Genomic DNA, 16,180 nt, shown 5'->3' on the forward strand with positions numbered 1-16,180 from the left:
TGGCATAATTTATTTTTTTGTCAACTACGGTTGAAACCATCACACCTACGCTGTGATAATGATTCGTCAGTGCCTTACTAACTGCAGGCTTCACATCAGTGTGCCACATCCTGTCCAAAGCCAGCGAACGTGACAAGGAAACATCGCTTGTGGTAAAGAGAGGGGGTTTATGAGTTCACTTGCCAAGGTACTTTCCTGTCAGATTGTCACGTTATGTATCTCCTAGACATTTCTGAGAAAAGCGGCCCATTGATATCGAGAAAAAAGAGAGGGCAAAGCCAGCCACACTTGATGGTACAAAGAACCAACAGAAAGAAAACTGACTTCCTTTCAGAAATGAATTACATGTGTTTATATTACATACTTCGATCAGAAGTTAGCAGTCAGTTTAGAAACCTCTTGTACTCACCACACACAGTACAGACCAAGAGTTTGGACACACCTTCTCATTCAAAGAGTTTTCTTTATTTTCATGACTATGACAATTGTAGATTCACACTAAAGGCATCAAAACTATGAATGAACACATGTGGAATTATATACATGACAAAAAAGTGTGAAACAACTGAAAATATGTCATATTCTAGGTTCTTCAAAGTAGCCACCTTTTGCTTTGATTACTGCTTTGCACACTCTTGGCATTCTCTTGATGAGCTTCAAGAGGTAGTCACCTGAAATGGTCTTCCAACAGTCTTGAAGGAGTTCCCCGAGAGACGTTAGCACTTGTTGGTCCTTTTGCCTTCTGTCTGTGGTCCAGCTCACCCCTAAACCATCTGGATTGGGTTCAGGTCCGGTGACTGTGGAGGTCAGGTCATCTGGCGCAGCACCCCATCACTCTCCTTCTTCAAATAGCCCTCGATGCCTTCAGTGTGACTCTACAATTTTCATAGTCATGAAAATAAAGAAAACTCTTTGAATGAGGTGTTTCCAAATTTTTGGTCTGTACTGTGTCTATATATATATATATATATATATATATATATATTTATTTATAGGAACTCGGTTGTTAACTAAAGCATTGCAAAGGCAGGGACTTGTTGCCTATAGATGCCTCTGTGGTTCACATTGCAGGAATGTTTACAGTAGAGAGAAGTTCAGAGGGTCGGGTGGAAATTTTCAGTCAGACCACAAAGAGCTGGTTTCTTTTGCTGTTTGCTCACTTGTAGATTTCCCGGTTTCTTATCAGTTGTTCATAGGAAAGCATTCTGTAATTTCTTAAAGATCTTAAAACTGAAAACTTTGTGGTAGATTTTTATCCATCCATCCATAACACGTGTTTAGCACAGGTACTCCGGGGAGCTTCTATGTGCCATCAATAGGGGGCAGAATAATACTGCTTGTTTTTTTGGCAGTGTTGTTGGCACATGGCATAGGACAGCTATAGTGGGACATTAAAATTAGACATCAGACACCACAGTAAGCTGTGTGTTTATCAAACCTGGCGTATTTTATTTGAATTGCACACTCATAAAAAAATAAAGGTTCTTTATTGGGATAGATGGTTCAATGAAGAACCTTGAAAACTGTTCAACTTTTTCACTGCACAAAACATTCTTTATAGTTGGGAACATAAAAAAAGATTCTTCATGCTAAAGTTGTGTCCCAAATGACTCCGCACTATACACTATGCACAAATTCAATACACTTTGGTGTTTATTTATTTATTTTTTTAATCAGTGCCATCATCTGGTGATTTGAAGTGCACTTTTTCTTTTTGGAGTTTTCAGTGTGAACACACTTACAACACTTTATATATATATAAAAAATTTAATCGAATGAAAAATAAACAAAGTATTTTGACTTCACTTGGTCCAAATTCACAGGTTAGAGTTCACCAAACTTGAGCTTTGGCTTCTTTGCATGTGCTTGCGTTTCAGGTCTCCTGCATTAGCATTCGCATGCATATGCATATTGATTCATATATGAACACAAGTCTGTGGAACGAAGAGTGCACACCAATTTTAAAGAAGTGCACAACTTTAATGTAGTTTAAGTTTCATCTAATCTGGCACCATACAACAGCTCCAGTACTTGGCTGCAGCTGTTTGCCCAGATGCTTAAGCTTCTCAATTATATATTTATATGGTAAGTTATATGTCTTTAATTACAGCTGTACTTCAGAGTTATTATATCATTTAAATAGTTTAAGCCCAAGTACTAAAATCACAAGACATGTCACTCGGCGGCCATCTTTGAAGCGCCTCTCAGGCAAGCAAGCTTACAATTAAAATTCATATTTGAAATCGACAATGCAATCTGATATCAACTGTATCATAAAAGTTGTTTATTTGAGTCATATGGCATTAAAAAGTTTATTTTTCAGGCTAATCCAGCCAGTGTGCATGTGCAGTCCTAAGCGCACGTCTCAGAGCATTGACTTTCTATAACAACCGGGACTTAGGTAGATGCAATGATGTGCTGACTTTACTGGTTTAGGTTCATTCAGAAGGCGGGGCTTCATTTGATAGAGAGGCCATATTGACCGTTGCATTTTTCCCCATTCAGAACCATATGAGTGACGTGTCTTTGATGATACTACTGTACTTCTGATGTGCTTCCTAAATTTAGCACTGGACACTTTTATTCATTACTTTTTATCTGTAAACATTTTTATATGCACTTGATAACCTGGACAAAAAAGTGGTACAGTTGATGCAGCTCAACATATTTCAAATGGTGAGGCAAAACACACTTTACTCTGCTCCTGCGACGACGGAAAACAAAGATAAGTCACAGAATAGATAGCAAGAGGGCATTTGAAAGAGGTACTTGCAGGTTTGAGGACGTAAGCTGAGCTGCTGTTGTTCAATACTCCGAGACGTCTGGCTATATTTGGACGTCTCCCCTGAGATCTGGTCCATGCCAAGTTGGGCCTTTCCCCCCTCCTTTTCCCGTTTTCCGTCAATCCCCTGACAAATAATACCAATTTTTCCACATGACGAGGAAGAAAGCTTTCTTTACATGTCAAGATTTCAAACGCACGTGCCTGCGCTGCCTCTTTTATATCTCTCTCCTGTTGTTCCTGTTCGGCGTTCTAGTGTGTGAAACGCCTCGGCCAAGTCGTGGAGAGAGAGCATATGCCCATCTCTGCCTCTCTCTTTCTCTCATCCTGACATGTGTGTCCTCCTCCGCCCAGCAGCCACCTGTGAGTCTTCCTGTGTCCCTTCTGCCATTGCTCCGCAAACGTTCAAGCTAATCTCCAACTCCTCGCCAGCGGGAACTGCTGACGTGCTAACGGCCGCAATCAGCGCTGACGTCCGACCACAGCTACTGCTAAAGGATGTCCTTCTCCAGGCCATTACATTCTTATAATAAGAAAACCACTTTATTAAAATACATTTGGACTCTTCCGAAGAAAATATAAAAGTTTTTTTTTTGTCCATTACAATGATGGGTGGTTTCATAGTGTAACCATCATAGACTTTAAGGGGTTTAATGTCCACAGAAGCAGAGTGCTTAAAGTGTCAGCGAAGTTTAACTAGGTAAGATGCGAGTCGCGAAACATTTAATATATGACAACTCAAATGTTATACGACCAGGGGTAATATCTAGTGATGCAAAAACTTTCTTTCTTCCCAAATATGTTTAGCTACATTGTGTTTCATGTAAATTAATTCCTAATGGAATGTGACGAGACAAGAAACATTTTTCATCATCCAAATATCCTAGTATTCTCTATGACCAGATTTCTTTTTGTGGGCTTTTAGCTTGTATTTTTAGGGCAGCAGAGAGAGTCAGGAACAGTAGTGAGGGAGAGATGAGATAAGGAAATGAGCCAGGCCTCAAACCTGGATCCCATGAACCAACAGATTGTACTGTCCACACCAACAGATGTTATTTTTTTAAAGGTCTTTTTAGACCTATAAATATAGTCTGGATATAGTCAAAGCAAAAGGGTCTTGTTATGACAAACAATGTGCATTGGCCATATAGCCATTAGTATATCCACTTATTTTTGACTCCCACATCCCACTAAATGATGTGGATTAATTATGTGTGAGTTTTGTGATTGGTTCAAACGCTTTGACAGAAGATGTAGCATAGGTCATAGCATCCTACATAGCATCATAGAAGATTATAGCATCCTAAATTTGTACATGCTCATACCTTAAAGGGGTCATTGGATGCAAAATTCACTTTTGTGAACTGAAGTGTATGTGTGTGTGTGTGTGTTTTAATCCTCATAAATCATTACCCCTTTCTCAGATCAAGCTGTTCACAGATTCTTGGATCTGTGACGTCACACAGATTGAGGTGTTTTCTTGTTGGATGTAATAATAAACATAGCAATCATCATTTACTCCTGACATCTGACCCGCTGAAGATACAGTGGATTAACATTACTATTGTTTCTGAAGGGAATGCACCCCCGATCTACTGAAATGTGTCTATGTTCACGCAAATCATTTGTGAATCATTTGTTTCACCTACGGAAGAAGTGTGTACATTTTTTTTTTATTAATCTTTGCAAATCGCCTTTCCTATTAATGTACTAGTAAGTAAATTTCACAATGAATGCAGCAAAAGTTTACCGCCTTTCAAACAACGGCTAGTCAACCCACGGCTAGTAAACCACCGGATGATCCTACATGTTCACGGATGAACATGTAGGATCTCTTCTGCCTCTCAACGGTTTATAACACCTTTTTCACCATTAAAAAAGTGAGTCAGCGAGATAAATCCACCTCCTGAGCTTTAGCACAGAGAGAAACTTCAATTAGGCTACAGCATTTGAGCTGTTGGTAGCAAAACCCAAACTAGATGCTGTACACACAAGTATATGGTTACAAACAAGATTAGAAAGTAAAATTTGTGGCGATGCCGAGAATATTGCATTCCCCGAGTATGAAATTGCCACCAATATTATGTCTGGACTTCAAAGACTGAGAGTAGAAATGCCTCCCAATCACAGAAGCCATCTGTTTAAGAAGAGTTATTTAAAAAGAGAGAGAGAGAGAGAAGATGGTCTAGAGGAAGGGAGGAGGGAGGGAGGAGGGTTAGAGAGAGAGAGAGAGTTAGAATAAATCCTTACCACATAATGATTACGGCTCACAAGTCCTGCCTCTGATATGGAGTGCAGAAGGAGCCGGGATTACAACTACAGTAATCTGAGAACCGCAAGTGCACTCCACAGCCACAGACCAACACATCAACTCCAACAAAACATCAAGGGTCAGGCGAAACCGAAATGAGACATGTGCGAACGGGACATCACTTTACAGCTACAGAAGTCTAGAAAATAATTACAAACTCCAGAGAATCAGAGGCTAAAATATCTGCTGGCTAGCATTCAACAGCCGGCTAAATCAGAAAGCTCCGCTTGTCGGCCTGTGCCACCTGTGTGCCCTTTTAACTGTCAGTTTTTGGACTAATCCGTAGTGTCCTCTACTGGAATGAGGACTACACTTGAAGAACATGTTGGAAACAAGTTAACAAGGTAAACAAAATTTGTTCGTTGGACCGAAAGGACTTTGAATACACCGAAAATTCAATTTTGGAACAACAGCCAATTCAAAATTCTTTTTCACCCTAATGTTCTTTTTAACACAAAACTGCAAATTTATGGAAAGCACTGATTGCTCTTATCTGATTTGGACCCGTCCAATGAGAGTTGAGACACATGCGTCCACCTAACCAGTGACCATCCTGGACAAGGAGCTCTATGCGCGTCTGCACCAGGACACTTGTGGACAGCCGTCTCCTGCCTCTCATTTCTCCTCTGGCATCCGCTCTCCCTCCATCTCTCCACACCACCTCCTCTTTTCCTCCCCCCACCTCCCTCCATCCGTCCCACCCTCCCCTCACGGAAGATGATGTGACCTTCTGCCAAACTGCTAGAGACCATGCCACTGTCACAGTGGGCTGTTCTGTCTACACTGAAATAGAATCAAACAAGAGCCACGAGAGAGAGAGAGAAGGAGGGGGGGACGGGGGAAAAAAGACGAAGAAAAAAATCAGGACGAGTCACGGAGGAGAAAATGTGCTGTCGGGCGTCCGGGCTGGATGTGGTTTGCCAAAGCAGGTAACTGATCACCTTCACTTCTGGCAGGGATGTTGCTGGCACACACATACACTAAGATGCACTTTAAACAGGATTTTTTTTTTTTTTTTTGAAGTTGCGTACCTGTTAATTTGGGCTTTTAGTGACAGAACTGGTAATTTGTGCAGTGTGAAATGAATGCTAAGTGTGTGGGTTATGAATCATCCTGAAAGTGCCTTACTGTGTTCGGACAGTGCTGCGAAACTGTGTCATCTCAAGCCGGTGCACCCACAGGTTGGATGCTTGTTGAAATAGTAAAGTTTTCATTCATTTGCCAGAAAACGAACCTGTAGATGAATGCGTGTTGTTGCTGTAGTATGTCACTCTGTGGTTCCTGACTTGCAGGTACAACAAAGATCAATCACTTCTCACAGCAGATGGAGCGCGTTTCCCATTAAAGTCGTGTGCTGGAATGTTAAAGCGACAGAAATTGAATTCCGTTGAGAGGTGAACTGAGAGATCTTGGATAGGAAGCAATGAAAGCTTTCAGTAATTACTGTTGGGAGCAGTTATTATGGAGCACACACTGACGCATTTGGGATTCGTCCTGCTGGAGCTGTGATAATGTGCCACTTTCGTAGTGAGAAGAGGGTGCTTCATAAGAACAAGGTGGATGATGGAACGAGAGGTAGCCTATTTGGGATGGCTAGAAAAAGACAAAAGCTGGTCTATCAGATACAATCCCAAGTAATCTTGTACAAAATGTTCATGGAAAGTTATTAGGAAATCACAGTGGTGGGTGACAGTTTCAAAATTAGAAAGAGCCCGGCTAAAAATATGCTCCAGGGCAAATGGAAAAACATCATCTCGATTATAATTATAACTCTCCAGGCATCACTCATATCAAGATGATTTTCAGGAATAAAATAATAAATAGTAAAACAGGAGATGATTAGTAAAAACAACTGTTGTTTTCAGTGGAATATGAGTAGAATTGTAATTTATTAGCATTTATGTGAAAAATTGAAAATTTTGTAGAATGACCTGATTGCCCTTGTATCCTTGTTCTCCTTCAGAGCTGTTTTTTTTTTCATAGAATAATGTTTTCTGAGCTGAGATATGACCTGATATGATTTTACTTTTAATAATAAGAATGAACTTTGCCCTCACAGGAATAATGTCTATCATTAAGCTCATTCGCTGATGAGTTATGTTGTATAGTTATAAGCAAGTAGACTGGATTGAATTGTCTCTGAAAGCATATTTGCTGCAAAATGTACAGAAGATCTGGCACTGCATGTGTAGTGTGTGTACTATGAAGGACACAGTGTACATTGTAGAAGTGTAGGACAGTTACGTCAAGTGGCCGGCTGTTACGTCAAGACTATGAGGTGTTCTCTCCTCATTCGTGATTTAATTGCAGATTCTTTACCATCTTGTGTAAATCAGTTGAGAAATCATGTCTAGTTTTTCAAAACTGTTATGAAGCACTTCACCAGATTTCTCAAGGTTAACCTCTTGTAAGTCTGCAAAAACTATAGCTTTATCTTGTCATTGGGCTAATACACTCAAATGTTCGCCTTTGTTCCTAATTAACCCTTACAAGGAATATATTAGTGCCTTGGGGGTGCATATTATTACCTTGATTATTAGTTGATAATGTGCAGATCATGCACAAAGCTGTACCTTTGAGGAAACCGTCCCAGAAACAAGCTAAAGCTACAATTGTTCACATTTTTCACACAGACAAGACACTACAGAGTTTGCAATTTGCACTTGCCGCAACAATTGCTAGTTGGTTGTTTATTGGCCAAAGGTAAAAAAATGTAAATAAATAAAAAAATATGAAAAAAAAAAAAAAAAATTCCAGTCTATGATATTTTAGGTCCTAGATGTGGCTCAGTTTCCTACTTTGATGTTTGTTTCCTAGTTTGATGTTTGTTCAGTTGTAGAGCTAATTTAAAGCCTTTTAAAGCCTGACATTTAAAATAATAGAATATTTCTGAACCTTTAGATCAAATATATATTTTTTAAATCTAAAAATTCATATGTAATTTTTTGTTGAGTATCATATTTGATGCATCTGGCTTTTATGGCTCATATGATATCAGTGAGATCTTTGTAACAGTATAGCAGACTAAATCATTTGTCACTCTTTATCTCCAATATTTTGTCTAAGTAAGATCATATTTAAATGCCTAGCTTTATGATCAAAGCTCTGAGGTTTTTGATTGTGGGGCACATCATATAATAATACATGCCATAATAATACAATGATAATCGAGAGACATGCAAATAAACATTGCTCAAAAGCCTGATGTATCATATTTTCACTTTTTAACATGATTTTTTTCTAAAATATTATGAATGGATCATTTCAATTTTGCTCCAGTCAAGTAAGTTATTCTTACAGTACATTTACTTTATAAAAATCAGTAATAATTTGACAGCAGGAAGTACCACGTGTACCACAACCTGAAGGGGGATGTTTTACTAAAAGCACTTTGATTTGGTAAAAAAATAATAACTATCGGAACGCATCTATTACAGTAAATAGTGTTTTTCATCAAAGGTTTGATTATATTGATTATTTAGAGACTTTAGAAATGTTGTGTATCAAATATGATACAGTAAGCTTTATAGTAAGTATCAGCAATAGTAATAGAAACATACAATCTTAAAAAGATCCAAAATTGTCCGTCCCAAATAAAAAGAGTGAGGATGATCAGAGGAAGAGCTTGGGAAAGTTGAGCCAAGACATGGAGAGGGTGAGTGTGTGCTGGTTCTCAAATGCCCTGTGCTCTTCTGTGTGTGTGTGTGTGTGTGTCCGTCCACCCTGTTGTGTGGTGGACAAGTCAGTGCAGTGTGGAGCCAGCGAACCCTGGGATCAATGCATCTGTTCTCTCCTTACACAGAACAAAAACAGCATAGAGCCGACCTAAAATTAAAATGAAATCCGAAAAAAAAAAAATTATATATATATATATATATATATGAATCAAATCTAAAATAGTAATAATACTAAAATAATCCTGTTTGCAATACACTAGCATCAAAGTGGCAATGTTTGCATGAACAAGCAGCACTTTATTTCTTCATGAACTTTGTATTTCGAATGTTAGAGTTGTTTTCTGTGTAACAGGGTGTCGACTAGTGCAAATGGGTCAAATCAGCAGTCAAACAGACATTTCTAAACAGATGCTGTCTTAATCCCTACTACGGCCGAACATGCACCACATATCCACTAAACACACACACCCATATTCCTCATATTAGATGTGCACAAAAACCTGTTTGTGTAACACAGAGTCAGTAGCGCTATGCACCACAGGTGAACAAACACACTTCTGGAACAGTGGGACTGTTCACCAGTTGATGTGAGGAATTACATTATATTCATTACGTTGTCTGAGATCAGCCAATGCGACAGAACGACATTTAATCTTTGCACAGAGACGCATGGAGTAGATGAATTACTCTGGGGCAGCAGTGCTGCTCTTGCTGGCAGTTTAATGAATAGATGTGGTTTTATGGAGACGCCGCTGAAAGCCGTAATGACAGTGCAGTAAATGCAATGACCGTTTGAACTATGACTGGTCACCAGAAATTACAATTCTGTCCTCATTTACTCACTCTCGTGTAGTTTTAAACTCTTATGACCTTCTTTCCTGGGTGCAGCTCAGTGGGAGATGTTTTACAGAATGTTCACGCAGCTCTTGAGTCTAAGTGACACATAAGTATTACACATATTATGAATTCACACAGTAGCTTAGTGTGAGGATCTGACCCAAACTTTTCACATTAGGTAGTGTTCTCAAAGTGTGGACAAAAAGTCTTACAAGTTTTGAACGACAAGAGGGATTCAAGAGTGAATGGTGATGTTTTATTTTTGGTTGAGCTGTTTCTTTAAGAGGGTTTTGTTGTCCAGTATTTGAGATGAGTGACTGGCACTGCTCACACCGCTTGATGAGATCCGTCTCTCAGAAACACGACCAGAGCTGCATCACACCGCACAGGACAATGCCTCGTCAGCAGGTTGTTACATTATGTGTTGCCCAGAGCTGATCAGCTTAATGAAATGTTTCAATGACACTTAACTGACTCCATCGGTGAGGAGAACCTGAAAACAACCACACACACTTAACGGTCCTTCTAAAAATATGGAGAAATGTTTTGTTTTAACAACCAGCTGTGTTTGGAGTACCATACTAACATTCAGAAATGCAAAATAAATGTTTTCAACTACAAGAATTAAATGTACAATGTGAAGTAATGATAATAATGCAGCATAGTTTTTTTGAAACATTTATGCAATAATACCTGCTGTCTCTGTTTTTAAATGTACGCACCATACAGTTCATATTGATAAATGTGCAAATATATACTAAACAGTATTCAGTGAGCTAGCATTCCATTCTGGACACATTTGTCTGTTTTACCTCTGAATTTGACTCTGAATTTTTTTAAATATATTTTTTAATATTCAGTTGTTTTTAGATTTATTTTTAATTTACATTAAAGGTTTTTTTTTTGCACTAAAGCTTCTCCTGAGTGATCTAAATAAAAAGAAAGATGGGTGGATGGATAGAATGACTGAATGATAGATAGAACTACAGAAAGGTAGATAGATGGATGGATGATGGGAGGGACAGATGTTTGTTACCATATTATGAGAATGGAAATACACCTGATTGTAACCACTCTTTATTATGAATTTATGTTAAAGGGTAGAGAGGTTAGTGATGCAAATGAGCCCAACCCAAAAATATTACATGACAAGCGTGACACAGCCACTGTGGGACAGATGAAAGAGCAGAGCTTGCAGGACTGCTCCAAGGTCATGTAGGGGAAACTGTACATTTTTTAAGCAACAAGCTCCCATGGCCACATAATCTGTCAATCAGTGTAATTCCTTTGAGAAACGGGCAGGAAATGAACATTTCTCCTTTAGTACAGGTGGAGATGTGATTATGCACGTGTCTCTCTCTCTCACACACACGAAGCTCCGTTGGCGGAGGAACCTCCGTTGGCGCTCAGGTGTAACTGTCAACAAAACACGTGTTTGTATTTGTATTCAGAATGCAATCCAAGTGCACCTTGTCCACTATAATGTCCTCTGGCAAAGAAGAAAACAGAACACTGTAGGATGCAAAGAAAAACAACAGCAAACACCAAGCATGGCTCTGCTCCCCTGCACTGCACCATAACACTCTTAATGGGAATATTCTGTCATTAATTCCTCACCCTCATGTCGTTCCAAACTCGTAAGACCTTCGTTCATCTTCAGAACACAAATTAGGATATTTTGATGAAATCCGAGAGCTTTCTGACCCTCCATAGACAGCAATGCAACTGAAACGTCCAAGACTAGTTTTTGTGACATCAGTTATTCAACCATCATTTTTTGACAATACAAGAAAACTGCTGCGCAGGTGAGTTAACCCCATAATTTTAGCAACAATGTCAACACTAATCAGTGTGTTACAAAATAACCACTGACTTTCACTGTATCGGCACAAAAAGCACAGATAGAAACAGGAATTTGTCAAAACATCTTTTGATATGCTTTGTTTAGTATCTGGTCCTAAATATAGTGAAATAGTGAATAGTGAATTCACATATAGTAATAAAAAAGACTTTTTTGTAAAAACAAGTATTTTTCACACTACAGATGTGACTAACACAGCTGCGTCCCTTCCCCGTGCAGAACGTCACGGAAAGTTACTACATTTCCAACACATGGGAGACCGAGGGGCAAATGGGTGTCAATCCACAAGGCAGATTACAAAACAAAGTGGTATGTTTATACACGGATTACTCTGTGTGAGTGGGTTGGTGGCAGTGCGAGCTGGAGAAAGCGAGTGTTGTGTGTGAGCCGAGGAAAGCAGATACACTGCCGTTAAAGCAGTCCAGTGACATCTGGATGAGGGGAGATGCCTTCTGTGGTGGATGCCTCGGCTTCAGCTTAAGGCCGTCTTATCATGATCCCACACTCCAAACTGGGGCAGTTTGGTTAGAGAGTCGGACTTGTCACCAGAAGGTCATGGGTTTGAGTCTCAGGTCCGACAGGTATTTCTCTCCACTGGTGAGGTGAGACTCTTGAGCAAGGCAATGGGACAACATGCTTGGCCACACGTTACTTCACTTAACTTCAAATAGCACACACATCACACACACGTATCTATATATACATGAAAACCCAGTAGATGCTTTTGCTGCGCACCATAACCCAACCTGCACTGGAGTTTAGTGTTAACAGCAGTGCCATATAAGATATATGGAGTCTACGGCTTCAAGTGTCAAGTAAAATGGATCGTTGCCCCTGCAACACATTTTCAATTCCAACGTAATCTGCTGCCTTTAAGATGTTATTACAGTTAAACAGCCTGGAAAAAATCCTCACTCTGGCGCTAAAACAGACCAAAGAAGAAAAAGAAAATCTGTTTGTTGTGCTAAGAAGGTTGACAGTGAGTGAGAAATGTGTTTGGCGGAACAGATCTTGATGGATGGACTCTTTGCATCTTTCTAGGACTCTGGGTTAATAGAGATCTTTACAGAATGTCCCAGGCGCTGGTCCAGGACCAGATCCGTGTCCTTTCTGATGGTCAGGATTAATGCTGATGAGAGAGAAGCCATGTGAAGAAGGTTATAAGCTTTTTTTCTTATATTGAGAGTTTAGGATGAGACTTATGCATAAGGGGCAAGTGTTAATGCTGAAACCAGTTGCCGTGTTTTTTTTTTTGTTTTTTTTTTACGTTTCTTTCTTCCTCGTTCTTGCATTTAATGTGCAATCTAACCACTGTGTGGAATTTCTTTATTCTACAACTCCGTGAGCATGATTTCCCTGTGATGTGATACAGAAACCAAAAATTTTAGTAGGATTTAATTTGAAACAAGTTTTGCTCAGATTGCTAGTAAATTTCACAAATAATTACAAATTAACGGCAAGTACACATTGAGTTAGAAATAAAATTTTGTAGGAAAAAACTAAAACCGTATTAACTCGAACAGTATTTTCTTGTAAAATCTACTTCAATAATCATTTTATATTTGTGACTCTGGACCACAACAATACACTGTATGGGTTAAAATTATATATTTTTCTTTTATGCCAAAAATCTTTAGGATATTAAACAAAGATCATGTTCCATGAAGATATTTAGCGAATTTCCTACCCTACATATATCAAAACTTAATTTTTGATTAGTAATATGCAATTAGCAATCATTTTTTATGCTTTGCTAATAACTTAATCTGGCAATTTTCTCATTATTTTTGCACCTTTAGATTTTCAAATAGTTGTATCTTGACCAAATATTGTCCGATCCTAATAAACCATACATCAGTGGAAAGCTTTATTTAGCTTTCAGGTGATCTACATATCTCAATTTTGAAAAATGTACACTTAATGGTTTTGTGGTCCAGGGTCACATATAACATTGGTAACACCAATACAATTAAGTAAAGGGATAAATATATATATATTTTTTACATGTTGTTTTTAAATTGTTTATAACATAATGCTTTTTTTTTACACTGTGAAATGAGTTGTAAAATGCAAATCACTGGAGTCATGCATGTGGCTCTTGGACAAAGAGAACCAAGCCAGACCATTTTTAATATGTTAATATGTTTTATGTTAATATGTTAAATGTATTGATTTATATGAACTATACAATGTGTAACTTTAAAAACTTTTAAAAAAGGCATGATAACTAGATTCCTTAAACAATTTTAGGATTAAATGTATGCTCATGATAATAATAGTTTTTTAATTAACTTTTGGCATTGTGCAGTTCACTAAATGTTCCTGCGGTGTGACTAATGAATGTTTACGAGTTCAAATATTCCATGCAGTCTCTCAATTAACATAAGGTCATAAAATGCATGCATAATAATTAGATAATGTTGTTCGGATAGAGAGTAGCGTGTTACACCGCAGGACACTTCTGTGATTATCACGTCACAGTACCTATGTATGCATGAACTGATGATTTATTATTTATTCGAGGATGTCATGAGTCTAATGGAGGAAATGGATAGCCTTTGTATTTGTTAGACATAAATGCCAAACTAAATGCTTAAATCACTCTTAAGTCAGCGAGTCAGACTGTAGCGATCCGAGTTAGTAACTTCTTAAACTGAAGTACGTCCGGTTTATGATCAATCAAAACGTGGGGCTTATTGAGTGCTACTGCTATAGATAAAAAAAAATAGTTGCGTCACATTTAGCATCTGCCCATACAAATCAAGGTCAGCCCTCTATTTAAAATATCTCATTAGAAATACTGAGAAAGACTTTGATTCTTACACAGTGAAAGGCAGTAAGATTTGGCCAGCTCTAGAAGGCTGTGTTAAGTTGGAGCAGTCACCTTGTGAGGCGTTTGTCTACCTGCAGCAGCTCTCAGAATCAGTCAGTGTCATGTTAAGCCAGCACGACTGCTGCATGACTGTGCTTTAATGAGTCGTAATGGCTCTTTAATGGCTCGTTAAGCCACAGTCATGCAGCAGTCTTAATGAGCGCATGTGCACATGCTAAAGTACGCTGTCAAACACAATACCACAGAGAGAGTCCGCACAACTCTCCAGGCCAGACAGGTTACCTTGCTTCCTGTTTCATGTCTCGTAATTTACCTTGGTTTAGAAATTCACACCGCAGTTTAGGTTTAGCACCTCAAAAGCTTAATATCCAAAAGTTTTCAGTAGCCTTGACCTAGTGTTGAGCATAGTGTGCTAAGCTTATAAGAAGATGTAGGGCAACCAGAGAAACCCTTGATATTGAGAGCATGGCTTGTGTGATGTGTTTTGTTTTTGTGGTTAAAGGTTTGTTGAGTCAGTTGAGTAGGTCATGATGTGGCAGGTTAGCTAAGGTTTGTGGGTTGAATTTAAGGGGTCTTGATTTTGTAGATTAGTGTGGGCAGAGAGCCACTGCCAGCAGATGGTGTATCTACACTCTTCTGCATGCAGAAAGCTATCTATTGACACCCAGAAGTATGGACATTAATAAATATTTATGTCAGAAGTATTTCAATATGTTTTTGTAGATGTGTATATAAGATGTTTTGGCAGCGACCATCTTGCAGTGTTTGACAAATAATAATACAAAAGAGAATGTAAACCGACTACATTAAAATCCTATTAATTACTAAAATGTAATATTTTTTATTTATTTATACTGTACCTGGAAAAATTGCATTTAATGTAAAAAAAATAAAAAAATAAAAAAAATAATGTAATGACAATTACTTTTTTTTTTTTTTTTACATTGCTGTATTGGTTATTTGCCATTAAAATAATATTTAATTTTAATATATTACTTACGTACAGTATAATAAGTTGCTTTGTCTGTGTCTCTGTCTGTGTGTGTGTGTGTGTGTGTGTGTGTGGGAAGCAAGGTCCTCTATTTTGATAAGCATTGGTCATGACAGATCACAGTTTTTATTGTTAAAGCATAATATTTAACAATATTTGCAATAAATTCTTCTTCTTATTATTGTTATTATTATTTTCATCATCATCATCACTTAATTCCCGCTCAACACCTTATATTTTAAATGAGTATGCTTCTTATTTTTGTTATCACTTACTGTGCTTTGCGGAAGTAATAATTGTTTTTTCTTCACATTTTGTTATGCTGCTGCCTTATCTTAAACTGCTTTAAATTACTTTTTTCCCCCACATCAGCCTACACTCCATACACCATAATGACAGAAACAAAAACAGAATTGAAACAAGTTAAATAAGTCCATTGCATAAGTATTCAATCCCTTAACTCAGTACTTAGCTGAAGCACCTTTACAGCATCAAGTCTTTGTATGATGCGACAAGCTTTGCACATGTGTATTTGGCTGACAGACATTTGTAGGTTCGTCCAGAAATATTGCATCTTACTGTGTGCCTAGGATCCTGTTTGTCCTGTTGGAAGGTGAACCTTCTTCCCCGTGTCTGAGCTTCTGAATGCTCTGGACCGGGTTTTCATTAAGGCTCAATATTTAATGAATATATGAATATATAACTCTGATGAGTCCCTCAGTCCCTGCCGCTGGAAAACAGTCCCACAGCATGAGGCTGCTACCAGAACGCTTCACTTTTGGGATGCTACTCTGCAGGTGATGAGCAGAGCTGGTTCCTTTCAAACATGATGCTTGGAATTGAGGTTCATCAGACCACATAATACCCTTTCTCACAGTCTGAGGGTCC

General features: G+C 38.4%; 1 protein-coding gene across 1 annotated transcript in view; it reads left to right on the forward strand.

Annotated features, from left to right (window-relative positions):
- The first annotated feature begins 5,061 nt into the window (after nucleotides 1–5,061).
- LOC127951765 (glutamate receptor ionotropic, NMDA 2C-like) overlaps nucleotides 5,062–16,180 on the forward strand; it is a 58,034-nt gene continuing 46,915 nt past the window's right edge. Inside the window, exon 1 of the mRNA XM_052549768.1 lies at nucleotides 5,062–6,022. The gene's annotated coding sequence lies outside the window, so the exon portion shown is untranslated. The remainder of the gene's footprint in view (nucleotides 6,023–16,180) is intronic.

The sequence above is a fragment of the Carassius gibelio genome, chromosome B3 (assembly GCF_023724105.1).
Source record: "Carassius gibelio isolate Cgi1373 ecotype wild population from Czech Republic chromosome B3, carGib1.2-hapl.c, whole genome shotgun sequence".
In the NCBI taxonomy this organism is placed as follows: Eukaryota; Metazoa; Chordata; class Actinopteri; order Cypriniformes; family Cyprinidae; genus Carassius; species Carassius gibelio.